This window comes from Schistocerca cancellata, chromosome 5 (assembly GCF_023864275.1).
Source record: "Schistocerca cancellata isolate TAMUIC-IGC-003103 chromosome 5, iqSchCanc2.1, whole genome shotgun sequence".
NCBI classification, from domain to species: Eukaryota; Metazoa; Arthropoda; class Insecta; order Orthoptera; family Acrididae; genus Schistocerca; species Schistocerca cancellata.
The window spans coordinates 4,413,767-4,431,655 of record NC_064630.1 but is presented as its reverse complement, the minus strand read 5'-3'; the positions used below and the strand labels follow the sequence as shown (position 1 = coordinate 4,431,655).

General features: G+C 46.1%; 1 protein-coding gene across 1 annotated transcript in view; it reads left to right on the top strand.

The window, feature by feature from the left end:
* The window catches only part of LOC126187727 (discoidin domain-containing receptor 2-like), a 302,696-nt gene that overhangs the window by 214,699 nt on the left and 70,108 nt on the right, over nt 1-17,889 (top strand). The window lies entirely within an intron of this gene.

Here is a 17,889-nt window from a genome sequence, read left to right as displayed (position 1 = left end):
CTCATCCGCTGCGACAATGCACACACAACGTTTTCGTGCAACTTCGCTTGCAGTTTTCACTTTTTCCCATTACAAAACACAGCGTTTCTTATACTGTTGTGTGCCCAGTCCTTAATGATGATAATTTGTTCTCATATCAGTCTGGAGCAAATATGAACTTGTTTACTTTGACCCTTGTATTCTCTCTCTCTCTCTCTCTCTCTCTCTCTCTCTCTCTCTTTCTCTTTCTCTCTCTCTCCGTGTGTGTGTGTGTGTGTGTGTGTGTGTGTGTGTGTGTGTGGGCGGGTGGGTGGGTGGGTGGGTGCGTGCGTGTGTGCGTATTTGTTCGTGTCGCCATTTCTGTACAGCCCATTTAATGCGTGAAATTGTATGTCATTATTTGTGTAGTATAGTCATTTATGATATGTTGTCCTGCTAATGTCTTCTTTATGTGGGTGATTTCTTCTGTAGTGAGTTTATACTATAGGCCGTGGCCGGATTTCAGTATGTCAATTAGAGTCACTCTGACTGTAGGAGGATACAAGAGACAAAATTTCTAGTTGGTGGGATGAGTGACAACTAGCTCTAAATGTACAAAAATTCATATTACGGCTGGTCCCGACGGAGGTTCGAGTCCTCCCTCGGCCATGGGTGCGTGTGTTTGCCCTTAGGATAATTCAGTTTAAGTAGTGTGTAATCTTAGGGACTGATGGCCTTAGCAGTTAAGTCGGATAAGATTTCACACACATTTGAACATTTTGAATTCATATTAATGGGGATGAATAGGAAAAAGAAACCCTGATGTTCTGCTTGACACAGTTACGTCGTTTAATTATGAGGGTGTAACGATGCAAATGGATATGTAATGGAACGAGCATGTAAGCACTGTGGGAGGGAACGTGGATGGTCGACTTCGGTTTACTCAGAGAATTTTGTGAAAATCTGCTTCAAGTGTAAAGGAGACTGCATATAGGACGCAAGCACGACCTCTTCTAAAGGAAGACATAAGTAATTCAGATGGGGGCTTCTGGATTTGTTAAGCGCAGGTTCGAACAACACGCAAATACGAGGGCTATTCAGAAAGTAGGGAACGTTTTGGCGCTAAAAAAAAAAACTAAGTACAAGAAACACATATTATCATATACATCTGAAAGAGCGACTGACATACTACACTTCCACATAGTCACCAAACACACTGAGGCACTTACCATAGTGGTGGACAAGATTTGAATTACCTTCGTCGTAAATTTCTGCCGCCTGAGACTTCGGCCAGCGAGTCACACCCGCCTGGAGTTCCGCTTCGTCATCAAAGCGCTGCGTTGCAAACCAGTTCTTCGTTTTGGGAAACAAGTGGAAGTAGCTTGGTGTGAGATCTGGGCTGTAGGGCGGATGAGGGAAAATTTCCCATTTGAATGAATTAGGGAGTTCTTTAGTGCGGTTTGCCATATGAGGTCGGGCATTGTCGTGCAAAAACAAAATTTTGGACGTCAGCTTTTCTCGGTGTTTGTTTCGAACTGCTCTTCTAAGGCTCTGCAAAGTTTGACAGTAACGGGCAGAATTTATGGTTGCTCCACAGTCAATAAGAAGCACACCTTGAATATCCCAAAACACTGTCGCCATCAACTTCCTTGCTGACAAGTTTGCAAACATTTTCTTGGTTTTTGGGGGGACCTTTTGTGCCCCCACTCTGTAGAGGGTAATTTTGTCTCGCGATTGATGTGTTTCACCCAAGACTCGTCACCGGTTACGATTCGATCCAGTAATGAATCAGCATCTATCTACATCTACATCTACATCCATACTCCGCAAGCCACCTGACGGTGTGTGGCGGAGGGTACCTTGAGTACCTCTATCGGTTCTCCCTTCTATTCCAGTCTCGTATTGTTCGTGGAAAGAAGGATTGTCGGTACGCACCTGTGTGGGCTCTAATCTCTCTGATTTTATCCTCATGGTCTCTTCGCGAGATATACGTAGGAGGGAGCAATATACTGCTTGACTCTTTGGTGAAGGCATGTTCTCGAAACTTTGACAAAAGCCTGTACCGAGCTACTGAGCGTCTCTCCTGCAGAGTCTTCCACTGGAGATTATCTATCATCTCCGTAACGCTTTCGCGATTACAAAATGATCCTGTAACGAAGCGCGCTGCTCTCCGTTGGATCTTCTCTATATCTTCTATCAACCCTATCTGGTACGGATCCCACACTGCTGAGCAGTATTCGAGCAGTGGGCGAACAAGCGTACTGTAACCTACTTCCTTTGTTTTCGGATTGCATTTCCTTAGGATTCTTCCAATGAATCTCAGTCTGGCATCTGCTTTACCGACGATCAACCTTATATGATCATTCCATTTTAAATCACTCCTAATGCATACTCCCAGATAATTTAAGGTATTAACTGCTTCCAGTTGCTGACCTGCTATATTGTAGCTAAATGATAAAGGATCTATCTTTCTGTGTATTCGCAGCACATTACACTTATCTACATTGAGACTCAATTGCCATTCCCTGCACCATGCGTGAATTCGCTGCAGATCCTCCTGCATTTCAGTACAATTTTCGATTGTTACAACCTCTCGATACACAACAGCATCATCTGCAAAAAGCCTCAGTGAACTTCCGATGTCATCCACCAGGTCATTTATGTATATTGTGAATAGCAACGGTCCTGTGACATTCCTCTGCGGCACACCTGAAATCACTCTTACTTCGGAGGACTTCTCTCCATTGAGAATGACATGCTGCGTCCTGTTATCTAGGAACTCCTCAATCCAATCACACAATTGGTCTGATAGTCCATATGCTCTTACTTTGTTCATTAAACGACTGTGGGGAACTGTATCGAACGCCTTGCGGAAGTCAAGAAACACGGCATCTACCTGTGAACCCGTGTCTATGGCCCTCTGAGTCTCGTGGACGAATAGCGCGAGCTGGGTTTCACATGACCGTCTTTTTCGAAACCCATGCTGATTCCTGCAGAGTAGATTTCTAGTCTCCAGAAAAGTCATTGTACTCGAACATAATACGTGTTCCAAAATTCTACAACATGTTTGTGGTAGGCCTCCAGAAATGTCAACATTGCCCCCATTCGCTGTTCTTTATGTTGCTCTGTAAGCACTTTGGGCACCCATCGTGCACAAAGTTTGTGTTAGCCTAGATTTTGAGTGACAATTTCAAACAACAAAGTCCGTGGAACTTGTGGAAAAGAAAGCGAAAGCTCCGTTATTGTGAAGCGACGGTTTTCACAAATCGTTTCATCAACTTCAGCGACAAGATCGTCAGTCACAATGCACGGGCGTCCACTCATCTCTTCATCATTAACGTTGGTTCCGCAATTTTTAAACCGAATGCACCATTTCCCGCCGGAACATTCACTCATTACTTTGTTTTCGTACACTTCGCACAGTTCACGATAAATTTCTATACGTTTTAGGTTTTTTGGCACAAAACCCGTATCACAGACCTCACCTCACAACTGGTGGGTTTTTCGATTGCAGCGCACATTTCACATTCGAATATCGAAGAAACCAGACGCGCATAGACGTTCCCGCTGTCACGGATGGATGCCGACTGAGCTGCCGAGCACGCACATACCAAAATATACGCGATCGGCGCGCGTCTGGCGGTGTCAGACGTTCGCTACTTTCTGAATAGCCCTCGTACTATGGAGATGCTTCGGCAACTGAAATGGGGATTCCAGTAGAGAAGGCGACGTTCTTTTCGAGAAACACTATTGAGAAATGGCATTTCAAGATGACTGAAGAACGATTCTACCGCCGCCAAGATAAAAAATGTTCAAATGTGTATGAATTCCTAAGGGACCGAACTGCTGAGGCAATCGGTCCCTAGACTTACACATTACTTAAACTAAGTTACGCTAAGGACAACACACACACCCATGCTCGAGAGAGGACTCGAACGTGCGGCGGGAGGGGCCGCGGAAATCATGACATGGCGCCTCTAACTGAGTGGCCAGTCCAAGAGGCATCTGGCCTAAGGATCGCGAAGGTACGAGAAATTAGGGCTTATAATGAGGCATACAGATTTCTTTTTCCCTCGCTCTGTTTGAGAGTGGAACAGGAAAGGAAATGAACAGCAGTGGTACAGAGTACCCTCCGCCGTGCACCATACGGTGGCTTGTGGAGCACCTACGAGGCTTATTCGGAAAGTAAGGTCCCATCGGTCGCAAAATGGAAAGCACTGTGAAAATCAAAAATGTTTTATTTGCAACCGTTAGCTACACCTTCCAGCTACTTGTCTACATAGTCCCACTCCGAATTTGACATTTGTCTTTGCGTTGAACCAACTTTCCAACACCCTCGTCATAGAAGGAAGCCGCATGTGCTTCCTGCCAGTTCTCTACTCTGGTGTACAGCTCGTTGTCTGCGCCAGAACGTTGTCTTCGTAGCCAGCGGTTTATGTGAGCAGAGATGAAACTCAGGGTCAGTTAAGTAGGGGCTCTATTGTGGATGATCGAACACTTCCCATCTAAAACGTTGCAGGAGCATTTTCATTGCTCCTTCTGAGTGTGGCCGAGAATTGACATGCAGAAGGAAATGTATGACGACTATGTTATGTGGACTGCATGACATAAGGCGAAATCTCACACCGGGCCCTCATACATGGCGGGAGACACTATTGCTCTAGGCCAGGCGTTCCCAACATCCCCCTCATCGAGCATGATTGGTACCTTGTCATATCACAGTACAAGTGCCTAAAAAAGCCAATTTGAGAGTGTTTTTATACGTTTTCTATTTTTGGTACTTAGTAAAAACATTGACATATTCATCATTGAAAAAATATTGAGCTTAAAACTTTTTCCATTTATCCATCATTGTTATTGTTAAATTTTTGATTATTGCTCAAAATCTTTGTCTTCAAATCTGGGTGTTTAGTATAACAAACTCTTTAAATAAATAAAAATTGAGTATGAACTGAAAATGACAGGAAAAAATTAAAACTGAGTGTATTGGTTTTTCAAGTGTACTACACTTGAGATTTCATTGAGTAGAGATGTGTGAAAAATAAGAAAACACTAATTTCATACAAGGTATTATTTATTTGAAAAAATACAGTTACAACAGAGTACCCCATCAGTAGACAGTTAGTTTTAATTATCAGTTCTTAATGAGATGAGTTCAATCTGACCTTTGAGTCCATTATATCTGAAATATTGGGTTTTAACTTGATAATTTCACTCTGAAATCCGACCGCATGTCAAGCTGATTCCTATATTTATTTTTCATGAAACACATGGAAGAAAATGCTTGCTCACACCGATATGTGGTTGCAAATGGAAGAATTTTTTCATTGCCTTATCTCTAAGTTTCCTGTAGTCCTTGCGCGCTGATGCCCAGAAATCTGTAATTTTATCAGCGATGAAATTGTTTATCATCGTACCACAGCTAGACAGATCCATAAGTTGATGTTGCTCTTCTTCAGTGCGGCATTGGAGTTTGTCTATCTCTTGACAGCTGAAGGGAATTCGAATCCATGTGTCGTCAGGGTCAGGTTAAGGGAAATACTCGCTAAAAGTGGTGACTAGGCTGTGTGGATGGTCGGCTACATTGATCTTGATGTGGTTAATCAGACTCTCCTGTGATGACTCCAAGAATTGTTTTAAAGTAGAAAAGTTAGTTAGTGACTCGTTTTCTATCCTTGACGCCCAGATCTGACACTTTTTGACCATAGCAGTAATCTTATCCTCAGCTTTGAACACGTCTACATTTTTTCTTGTAAACTGAAGTTTAACACATTCAAGTGTCCAAACACATCAGTTAAGTACGCAACTGAGCAAAGCCAAGAGAAGTTAGTGAGAAAATCAGCGTACTTTGTGTCAAGAAGGAAGACATGAACCTCGTCTCTAAGTTGAAAAAAATCTTCACAAGATCTTATCTCGCGAAAGCCATCTTACTTCCGTATGAATAAGAAGTTGCTCATGCTCACTGCCGATCTCTCTACACTCTAGGAAGACGCTAGACGCAGAAGTTAGCTCTCGCTAAAGCTCTGCTCATGCAGGACGCGGCCAAAACAAAAAATCTGTTGCCATACGAAATATATTTAATATACACTCCTGGAAATTGAAATAAGAACACCGTGAATTCATTGTCCCAGGAAGGGGAAACTTTATTGACACATTCCTGGGGTCAGATACATCACATGATCACACTGACAGAACCACAGGCACATAGACACAGGCAACAGAGCATGCACAATGTCGGCACTAGTACAGTGTATATCCACCTTTCGCAGCAATGCAGGCTGCTATTCTCCCATGGAGACGATCGTAGAGATGCTGGATGTAGTCCTGTGGAACGGCTTGCCATGCCATTTCCACCTGGCGCCTCAGTTGGACCAGCGTTCGTGCTGGACGTGCAGACCGCGTGAGACGACGCTTCATCCAGTCCCAAACATGCTCAATGGGTGACACATCCGGAGATCTTGCTGGCCAGGGTAGTTGACTGACACCTTCTAGAGCACGTTGGGTGGCACGGGATACATGCGGACGTGCATTGTCCTGTTGGAACAGCAAGTCCCCTTGCCGGTCTAGGAATGGTAGAACGATGGGTTCGATGACGGTTTGGATGTACCGTGCACTATTCAGTGTCCCCTCGACGATCACCAGTGGTGTACGGCCAGTGTAGGAGATCGCTCCCCACACCATGATGCCGGGTGTTGGCGCTGTGTGCCTCGGTCTTATGCAGTCCTGATTGTGGCGCTCACCTGCACGGCGCCAAACACGCATACGACCATCATTGGCACCAAGGCAGAAGCGACTCTCATCGCTGAAGACGACACGTCTCCATTCGTCCCTCCATTCACGCCTGTCGCGACACCACTGGAGGCGGGCTGCACGATGTTGGGGCGTGAGCGGAAGACGGCCTAACGGTGTGCGGGACCGTAGCCCAGCTTCATGGAGACGGTTGCGAATGGTCCTCGCCGATACCCCAGGAGCAACAGTGTCCCTAATTTGCTGGGAAGTGGCGGTGCGGTCCCCTACGGCACTGCGTAGGATCCTACGGTCTTGGCGTGCATCCGTGTGTCGCTGCGGTCCGGTCCCAGGTCGACGGGCACGTGCACCTTCTGCCGACCACTGGCGACAACATCGATGTACTGTGGAGACCTCACGCCCCACGTGTTGAGCAATTCGGCGGTACGTCCATCCGGCCTCCCGCATGCCCACTATACGCCCTCGCTCAAAGTCCGTCAACTGCACATACGGTTCACGTCCACGCTGTCGCGGCATGCTACCAGTGTTAAAGACTGCGATGGAGCTCCGTATGCCACGGCAAACTGGCTGACACTGACGGCGGCGGTGCACAAATGCTGCGCAGCTAGCGCCATTCGACGGCCAACACCGCGGTTCCTGGTGTGTCCGCTGTGCCGTGCGTGTGATCATTGCTTGTACAGTCCTCTCGCAGTGTCCGGAGCAAGTATGGTGGGTCTGACACACCGGTGTGAATGTGTTCTTTTTTCCATTTTCAGGAGTGTATTTTTTATTCTAACAGCATCTTGAGGACCCCTCTGGCAAAGCTACTCCCTATGCGCTCAGAACTGGAAAGAGCGACGTGACGCGATCGACAGACATACTAGAGACAGCGCGGAACACATCTGTGCAAAGCTTCATCGGATTTTCACTGTGGTTTCCATTTCGCACCCCATCGGGCCTTGCTTTCTGAACAGCCTTCGTAAGTAGATGAAGATGTAGACGAGGAACAGCGTCCTTGTGTCCGTCATCGAAGCAGCCGGGTCAGTCACTGCTGCTGCAAAAGCTAAAAGCCCTGTGCACTACATTTCGTGAGTTGTATACCCCCAGACCACATACAAATGTTGTCGTGTATTAATACTGTGCTGTATACACTCAGTAAGTAAAATGTCAATTTCTACCATACCTGGCGTTGCAGTTGTAATGACCATCAATGTATTTGGCGCTGCCGACAGCAACAGATGGGCCATTAAACGAGCAAAGTGGAAAGGGGCGGTGCTGTTGTTGTAAATCGTCGGCGGCGCACTCGACGTGCGGAGTTCTGCCACCGGGAGGGGAGGCGCAGCGAGTGTCGCAGGGGCCGGCTGTCTGCAAGCACACAGCGGCGCTCTGGTCACGCTCTTTGCGAGCGGACTGACGTACAGCGGCGGAATGAGTTTACATGCAATGCGCGACGCGACGTCGGAACACAGCGGCGATAACACCCGCCTCCCACGCACTGGTCCGTGAGGCGAGCGGTCGCCCCATCCCCACACAGCCGTAACCGTGAATAACCTGTCAGGCTGCGCTCGGCTTTGGTCAGTGACACTAGATATGAAGAATAAGGTACACCGTTTCGATTTAATAACATGAAATTTACTGCAGGAGAAATGTGTCAGAATACGTCAGGTAATCTTCGCTCTGAAAGCATGACATTTCCTTCATACGTGTCTCCAGTGAGGTGACAAAAATCATGGGATATCTGCTCCTAATATGGTGTCGGACGTCCTTTCTGCATCTACATCTGCATCTACATTTATACTCCGCAAGCCACCCAACGGTGTGTGGCGGAGGGCACTTTCGTGCCACTGTCATTACCTCCCTTTCCTGTTCCAGCCGCATTTGGTTCGCGGGAAGAACGACTGCCGGAAAGCCTCCGTGCACGGTCGAATCTCTCTAATTTTACATTCGTGATCTCCTCGGGAGGTATAAGTTGGGGGAAGCAATAGATTCGATACCTCATCCAGAAACGCACCCTGTCGAAACCTGGACAGCAAGCTACACCGCGATGCAGAGCGCCTCTCTTGCAGAGTCTGCCACTTGAGTTTGCTAAACATCTCCGTAACGCTGTCACCCTTACCAAATAATCCTGTGGCGAAACGCGCCGCTCTTCTTTGGATCTTCTCTATCTCGCCCGCATCTCGTGGTCGTGCGGTAGCGTTCTCGCTTCCCACGCCCGGGTTCCCGGCGGGGTCCGGGATTTTCTCTGCCTCGTGATGGCTGGGTGTTGTGTGCTGTCCTTAGGTTAGTTAGGTTTAAGTAGTTCTAAGTTCTAGGGGACTGATGACCATAGATGTTAAGTCCCATAGTGCTCAGAGCCATTTGAACCATTTTTTTTCTCTATCTCGCCCGTCAACCCGACCTGGTACGGATCCCACACCGATTAGCAATACTCAAGTATAGGTCGAACGAGTGTTTTGTAAACCACCTCCTTTGTTGATGGATTACATTTTCTAAGGACTCTCGCAATGAATCTCAACCTGACACCCGCCTTACCAACAATTAATTTTATATAATCATTCCACTTAAAATCGTTCCGCACGCATACTGCCAGATATTTTACAGAAGTAACTGCTACCAGTGTTTGTTCTGCTATCATACAATCATACAATAAAGGATCCTTCTTTCTATGTGTTCGCAATACATTACATTTGTCTATGTTAAGGGTCAGTTGCCACTCCCTGCACCAAGTGCCTATCCGCTGCAGATCTTCCTGCATTTCGCTGCAGTTTCCTAATCCTGCAACATCTCTGTATACTACAGCATCATTCGCGAAAAGCCGGATGGAACTTCCGACACTATCTACTTTTGTCAGGCGTAGTGCAGCAAATCGCCATGTCACGGACTCAGCTAGCCGTCAGAAATCCCCTGCAGAAATATTGAGCCACATTTCCTCTAAAACCGTCCTTAATGAAGAAACAGTTGTGCGTGAACTTAACTCTCGATTATGTCCCAAAATGTTCGATGGATTCATGTCGGATGATCTCAGTGGTAAAATCATTCTCTCCAGTTCTGCAGAATGTTCTACAAACCGATCGCCAACAATTGTGGCGCAGTGACATGACGCATCCTGTTTGGTAAGATGAAGTCCATAAATGGCTGCAATGGTCTCCCGAGTAGCCGAACTTGACCATTTCCGGTCAATGATCGATTCAGTTGCACCAGAGCAGCCAGTCCATTCCATGTAAACGCAGCCCACGCTGTTGTGCAGCCACCACCCGTTTACACAATGCCTTGTTGACAACTTTTGTCCATGGCCTCGTGCGAGCTTCGCCGCACTCGAAGCCTACCATCAGCTCTCACCTGCTGAAATCGAGACTTACCAGATCCCAGTTTTCCAGTAGTCTAGGGTCCAACAAAACGGCAATTCACGTTGGTGTGTAGAATATATGAGTCTGGCGATATACCATCTGACTTTCGGAAAAGCATCATCCACACAATTCCGAAGACGGCAAGAGCTGACAAGTGCGACAATTATCGCACAATCAGCTTAACAGCTCATGCATCGAAGCTGCTTGCAAGAATAATATACAGAAGAATGGAAAAGAAAATAGAGAATGCGCTAGGTGACGATCAGTTTCGCTTTAGGAAAAGTAAAGGGACGAGAGAGGCAATTCTGAGGTTACGGCTGATAATGGAAGCAAGGCTAAAGAAAAATCAAGACACTTTCATAGGATTTGTCGACCTGGAAAAAGCGTTCGACAATATAAAATGGTGCAAGCTGTTAGAGAGCCTGAAAAAAGTAGGGGTAAGCTATAGGGAGAGACGGGTCATATACAATATGTACAACAACCAAGACGGAATAATAAGAGTGGACGATCAAGAACGAAGTGCTCGTATTAAGAAGGGTGTAAGACAAGGCTGTAGCCTTTCGCCCCTACTCTTCAATCTGTACATCGAGGAAGCAATGATGGAAATAAAAGAAAGGTTCAGGAGTGGAATTAAAATACAAGGTGAAAGGATATCAGTGATACGATTCGCTGATGACATTGCTATCCTGAGTGAAAGTGAAGAAGAATTAAATGATCTGCTGAACGGAATGAACATTCTAATGAGTACACACTATGGTTTGAGAGTAAATCGGAGAAAGACGAAGGTAATGAGAAGTAGTAGAAACGAGAACAGCGAGAAACTTAACATCACGATTGATGGTCACGAAGTCAATGAAGTTAAGGAATTCTGCTACCTAGGCAGTAAAATAAGCAATGATGGACGGAGCAAGGAGGACATCAAAAGCAGACTCGCTACGGCAAAAAAGGCATTTCTGGCCAAGAGGAGTCTACTAATATCAAATACCGGCCTTAATTTGAGGAAGAAATTTCTGAGGATGTACGTATGGAGTACTGCATTGTATGGTAGTGAAACATGGACTGTGGGAAAACCGGAACAGAAGAGAATCGAAGCATTTGAGATGTGATGCTATAGACGAATGTTGAAAATTAGGTGGACTGATAAGGTAAGGAATGAGGAGGTTCTACGCAGAATCGGAGAGGAAAGAAATATGTGGAAAACACTGATAAGGAGAAGGGACAGGATGATAGGACATCTGCTAAGACATGAGGGAATGACTTCCATGGTACTAGAGGGAGCTGTAGAGGCAAAAACTGTAGAGGAAGACAGAGATTGGAATACGTCAAGCATATAATTGAGGACGTAGGTTGCAAGTGCTACTCTGAGATGAAGCGGTTAGCACAGGAAAGGAATTCGTGGCGGGCCGCATTAAACCAGTCAGTAGACTGATGACCAGAAAAAAAAAGAGGATCCATCAGATATGGTCACGATCCCAAGAGAGCCGCTGCAGGCCGTGTAGTGCTGTCAGCAAAGGCACTGGCGTCAGTGGTGTACAGGCAAAGACCGTTAACGGCAAATTTCACACCACTGTACTAACGCATACGATCGTCATCTGTCCCACATTCGTTTCTGCTGTTACTTCTCGAAGTGTTGCTTGTCTGTTAGCACTGAAAATTCCACGCAAACCCCGCTGCTGTCGATCGTTAAGTGAACGCCGTCGTCGACTGCGTCGTCCACGGTGAGAGGTAATGCCTGAAATTTGATATTCTCGACATTCTCTTGACACTGTGGATCACGGAATATTGAATTCCCTAATGATGTCCGAAAAGGAATCTCCCATGCCTATATGACGTTCCCTGTCTAAGTCAGCGCTGGACGATGGTCTACACTCCTGGAAATTGAAATAAGAACACCGTGAATTCATTGTCCCAGGAAGGGGAAACTTTATTGACACATTCCTGGGGTCAGATACATCACATGATCACACTGACAGAACCACAGGCACATAGACACAGGCAACAGAGCATGCACAATGTCGGCACTAGTACAGTGTATATCCACCTTTCGCAGCAATGCAGGCTGCTATTCTCCCATGGAGACGATCGTAGAGATGCTGGATGTAGTCCTGTGGAATGGCTTACCATGCCATTTCCACCTGGCGCCTCAGTTGGACCAGCGTTCGTGCTGGACGTGCAGACTGCGTGAGACGACGCTTCATCCAGTCCCAAACATGCTCAATGGGGGACAGATCCGGAGATCTTGCTGGCCAGGGTAGTTGACTTACAACTTCTAGAGCACGTTGTGTGGCACGGGATACATGCGGACGTGCATTGTCCTGTTGGAACAGCAAGTTCCCTTGCCGGTCTAGGAATGGTAGAACGATGGGTTCGATGACGGTTTGGATGTACCGTGTACTATTCAGTGTCCCCTCGACGATCACCAGTGGTGTACGGCCAGTGTAGGAGATCGCTCCCCACACCATGATGCCGGGTGTTGGCCCTGTGTGCCTCGGTCGTATGCAGTCCTGATTGTGGCGCTCACCTGCACGGCGCCAAACACGCATACGACCATCATTGGCACCAAGGCAGAAGCGACTCTCATCGCTGAAGACGACACATCTCCATTCGTCCCTCCATTCACGCCTGTCGCGACACCACTGGAGGCGGGCTGCACGATGTTGGGGCGTGAGCGGAAGACGGCCTAACGGTGTGCGGGACCGTAGCCCAGCTTCATGGAGACGGTTGCGAATGGTCCTCGCCGATACCCCAGGAGCAACAGTGTCCCTAATTTGCTGGGAAGTGGCGGTGCGGTCCCCTACGGCACTGCGTAGGATCCTACGGTCTTGGCGTGCATCCGTGCGTCGCTGCGGTTCGGTCCCAGGTCGACGGGCACGAGCACCTTCCGCCGACCACTGGCGACAACATCGATGTACTGTGGAGACCTCACGCTCCACGTGTTGAGCAATTCGGCGGTACGTCCACCCGGCCTCCCGCATGCCCACTATACGCCCTCGCTCAAAGTCCGTCAACTGCACATACGGTTCACGTCCACGCTGTCGCGGCATGCTACCAGTGTTAAAGACTGCGATGGAGCTCCGTATGCCACGGCAAACTGGCTGACACTGACGGCGGCGGTGCACAAATGCTGCGCAGCTAGCGCCATTCGACGGCCAACACCGCGGTTCCTGGTGTGTCCGCTGTGCCGTGCGTGTGATCATTGCTTGTACAGCCCTCTCGCAGTGTCCGGAGCAAGTATGGTGGGTCTGACACACCGGTGTCAATGTGTTCTTTTTTCCATTTCCAGGAGTGTATAACCAAGTGGGCGAGGGCTACTCTTCCGTCTTCCGAGCAGGCTTCTGTACGATGTCGCCCGGTCATTGGCGGTTTGTACCCGACCGGCAATTGGCCGAGGCGAAGTCGATATCTTTACCCTCAGCGCCGCCTGTGGCGCTGTTCGATCTCGCGCAAGTTGCGAATCTCTGTGGCACTGCCACCAGCTTGCAGCCTGTGCTGCTTTTGTCCTGGCTGTGTGTTGTTCGGATGACACAACACCTCTGACTCCTATTACCATCGAAGTCTGTTAATTCCCTTCGGGGTGCCATAATCACGTCGGAAACCTTTTCACACGAGTCACCTGAGTACAGACGACTGCTCTGCCACTGTACTGTCCTTTTATACCTTTGTGTACGCGGATACTGCCGCCATCCGTATATGTGCATATCGCAGTCCCACGACTTCTCTCACCTCAGTGTAATCTGCGCTTAGGTTAAAGAGTGGATGTCCTCTGTGCATGACTGGTATATCCACAATAACTTGAAAAATAATGTCTCATTCTGTTGGAAGGGCTTAATGTCGGTTTACACCCTACAAGGGCCAAGCGAGGTGCCGCAGTGCGTAGCAAAGTGGACTCTCATTCTGGATGACGACAGTTCGAGTCCGTGTCCGGCCACCCACATTTAGGTTCGCGTGATTTCTGTAAATCGCTCCAGGCAAATCCCGGGCTAATTTCTTTGAAAGGGCACGGACGATTTCCTATCCCGTCCTTGGATCAATCCGAGCTTATACTCCGTCTGTAACGACGTCCACGTCTAAGGGAAGTAAACCTCTAATTTTGCTTCCCTTTTGCGCTGCAAGGAATCTACAGATTCTGAAGACAAGGATTACTAAAATGAATTTCAAACGGGTGATTTTAGGATAAGAACGCGATTACACTGTAAGAAATTTACCATTACCGAACTGAAGTGCAAGTGTTAAAATATTGGTAACGATGAAACATAGTCAAATGCAACAGAACGACGATAAGGCAGAATTATCTGCGAATAGGAGCTGTGGGGAAATAAGAGGAGTAATTTTTTCAGTTTCGAATAAAGCCTTTTTGTTAAAGAAAGCCGACCGGGGTGGCCGAGCGGTTCTAGCCGCTTCAGTCTGGAACCGCGCGACCACTACGGTCGCAAGTTCGAATCCTGCCTCGGGCATGGATATGTGTCATGTCCTTAGGTTAGTTAGGTTTAAGTAGTTCAAAGATCTAGGGGACTGATGACCTCAGATGTTAAGTCCCATAGTGCTCAGAGCCATTTGAACTTTTCTTTGTTAAAGAAAACTGACACTTAAAAGCGAAAGCGAAGCACTGGAGTCACGTTGAAAAGAGACTCATACTTAAAAGTCAATCCCCTGAACTGCAGAATGAACATTTGGAACTTCGAACACTTACTAATACGAAAATAAAATGATTCTGTTGAACAAGAATAGAAAACAACAAAAATACAGCTGTAAGCCCACAGAACGGCTCATTTATAGGTTGATCAGAGGTGTATCAGTCAGTGATAACATGCAGCTGTGCAATTTAGTAAAGTTACTGACAGAATATCTGGACCGACATGTATGATTGTTAAACGTAGTTTCTGGACGTGACCGTTAGGAGTGAAAATGTATGTCTACCATCAAGGGGCAGTAGAGTTTAACGTCTCGTCGAGGTCTTTTGCGACAAAGCACAAGTTCGGAATGAGCGAGGTCGGAAGGAAATCAAATACGTCAATTCCAAAGGAACTATTCTCCACTCACCTAAGCAGTTTATGGAAACAGGGGAAAACCTAAATCTGCAAATTCGATATGGGATTCAAAGGCCACAGTAAACCAAACATTGAACAATACAGGTAACAGTGGGAAGAACAAGCTGATACAACAACAGAATGCGAGAGAGGAAGAGTGTTCAAAATCCCGATACGGAAAAGAAAAAATGATGTTATTTGGTTTGATCCGAACTTTGAAACAGCAGATAGGGAATAAAAATTCCAGATTCAGTGGCGAATTAGCCGTCGAATCACTTTGCTGTTCGGATTTGTCATGGCGCTGCTAGAGAAAGCGGAAGAACAAAAGTGTGAGAGCCAGTGAATACATCTGAAGCTGCCAGATTGTTCATGGGAGGAAAAAAGTTGAATATATAGTGAACGAAGGTTTGATTATCTTGAAAAATGTATAAAGCATCTGAGAAACAATCCTGACATTAAATTAGGTAGGCAGAATAGCTACTGTATCATCGTGGAATTGGTAGCATAAAAAAAACTTTCAGAAATGTAAATTGGAAACGATATTTACTACTTCAGCAAATACGCTATCACCGGATAGCGTTGATTTAGAATACCTGCAGAAACTAGACGGAATCAAATGAAAAAAACAACCAAATATTGAAACCGTTTTTGTATTCTACTTTATCATCACTGTAACTTAAACGACGAGGCTCCTTTGAAGTAAGTGGTAGATATCAATAGGAAGGTTCACCTCTGTAGCCGGTAGTTTGGAAGAATTGCATAGCACGAAAGTCACCAAAAAATAAACAAAACAAATGGAGAAAGTACGAAAAAACACAGACAATTTTGACACTCATCCATATATTACAACAGAGACTAACGCAGCATCAGTACCGTAGAAAATCTAGTGAAGGTCTTACATACGTGAGCCGACGCAAAGAGGGCACAAACATCTGGCATATCTGGAAATAGACTTTTCCAGAAAAGTATGTTTTCCAACAAGTAAGAAGTTTTCGAAACGTTCGCTTGGAGCTAACCACTAAACCGAAATGCGGCCGGTGTGGCTGAGTGGTTCCAGGCGCTTCAGTCTGTAACCACGCGACCGCTATGGTCGCAGGTTCGAATCCTGTCTTGGGCTTGGATGTGTGTGATGTCCTTAGGTTAGTTAGGCTTAAGTAGTTCTAAGTTCTAGGGGACTGATGACCTCAGATGTTAAGTCTCATAGTGCTCAGAGCCATTTGAACCAACTAAACAGAAATGAAAATGTGGAAAACGAGTATACTCAATATTAAGCAGTAGAAGGCATCGATAAACCAATGGAAATGACGGTGTGTTACATCGACGTGAGTGAGTGGATCACACGTCACTTAGTACGTCTCGTGCGATACGCTCTTGCCACACCCTCTATCACGTCATCTTCAGGAAACATTTTTCTGTTCTTGTTCCCGAGATATACACGTAAATACAATGCATTACAGATTTCTCAGTAAACAGGGTTACAATGATGTCTCATATCAGGAAAATGTGCTATGGCTTTTACCATTCACAGTATACGCTTGTACTACCTAAGCGCCTGCTGCTTCACTCTCGTAGATTGCATGGTCCGCACAGATGTCATTGGTTATCCTTAATCGATTTTTTATTTTCTTCACAAACGGCAACATCTACTAGGCTTTTCACGCTAATTAAGGCCATCGAATTATAGTCTTTTCCTAATTTACTTCTGACCAAAAAGCGATTCCAGTGGCTGGAGTCCAAGGTTTTGTTAATCACGCCTTTGGTTTCTTATGGTGATATTTCCTTAGAAACTTTCATCTCCTACGACGTTTTGCTTTGCAGCTAACCGACAATTGAAATACCAGTTTTCATATATTTAGCCTTAAAAATTTTTTCATGTAATGAAATTTATTAATAAAAGTCCGCAGCTCGTGGTCTTGCGGTAGCGTTCTCGCTTCCCGCGCACGGGGTCCCGGGTTCGATTCCCGGCGGGGTCAGGGATTTTCTCTGCCTCGTGATGACTGGGTGTTGTGTGTTCATCATCATTTCATCATCATTGACGCGCAAGTGGCCGAAGTGGCGTCAAATTAAAAGGACTTGCAATACGGCGGCCGAACTTCCCCACATGGGGCCTCCCGGCCAACAATGCCATACGATCATTTCATTTTTTATATTAATAAAAGATTTCATACCCTATTTCACCTCCTTAGGGGTTCAATTTCCAGTAACAGTGAAACATGTATGGTTTTATTTCTAACAGTGAAGCTGTGTCAGTTCGAAACATTAATCCTTGTAATGTATCCTGCATCATAGCACGATGATAATGTCAGATATCTTCAAACAGTTTCTATTTATTTTCTCCAGTTCTTACTTCGTGAGTAGTGTAATCAGCCTGTTCAGTTGTTAGGGGCTGGACAAATTGTTTTTCAGTTTTGAAATCTCCACTCGTATACTAATGAAACGAAGTGTAGGCTTCCGACATATTAAGCTGGGAACATGGGATCTCCTACGGGATCATCCTAAACTGCACATGTACAATTTCGGAGATTTTTCATCGATATTTTCTGACTATTTTTGCATAAACGATCCATGGTCTTCAGTGGCTTATAATAATAACTGGTATCGCCCGTGGTCGAAATTCGACCAGTTGCGTCAGTGGACCTAATCTGTGAAAACAAATGTCACGTATCTTAAAGCGTCAGAAATTTTAGCCACAGAACTGATTCGTGACAAATACTGCTTTGCAGCTACGTGTATTCTTGAAACACTCATTGATTTCTCGTTAACTGTTCGACCATTCGAAAGGAGTCACTGATACACTGCATTTTCTGTTAATGGCGAAAAATTAACTTTTC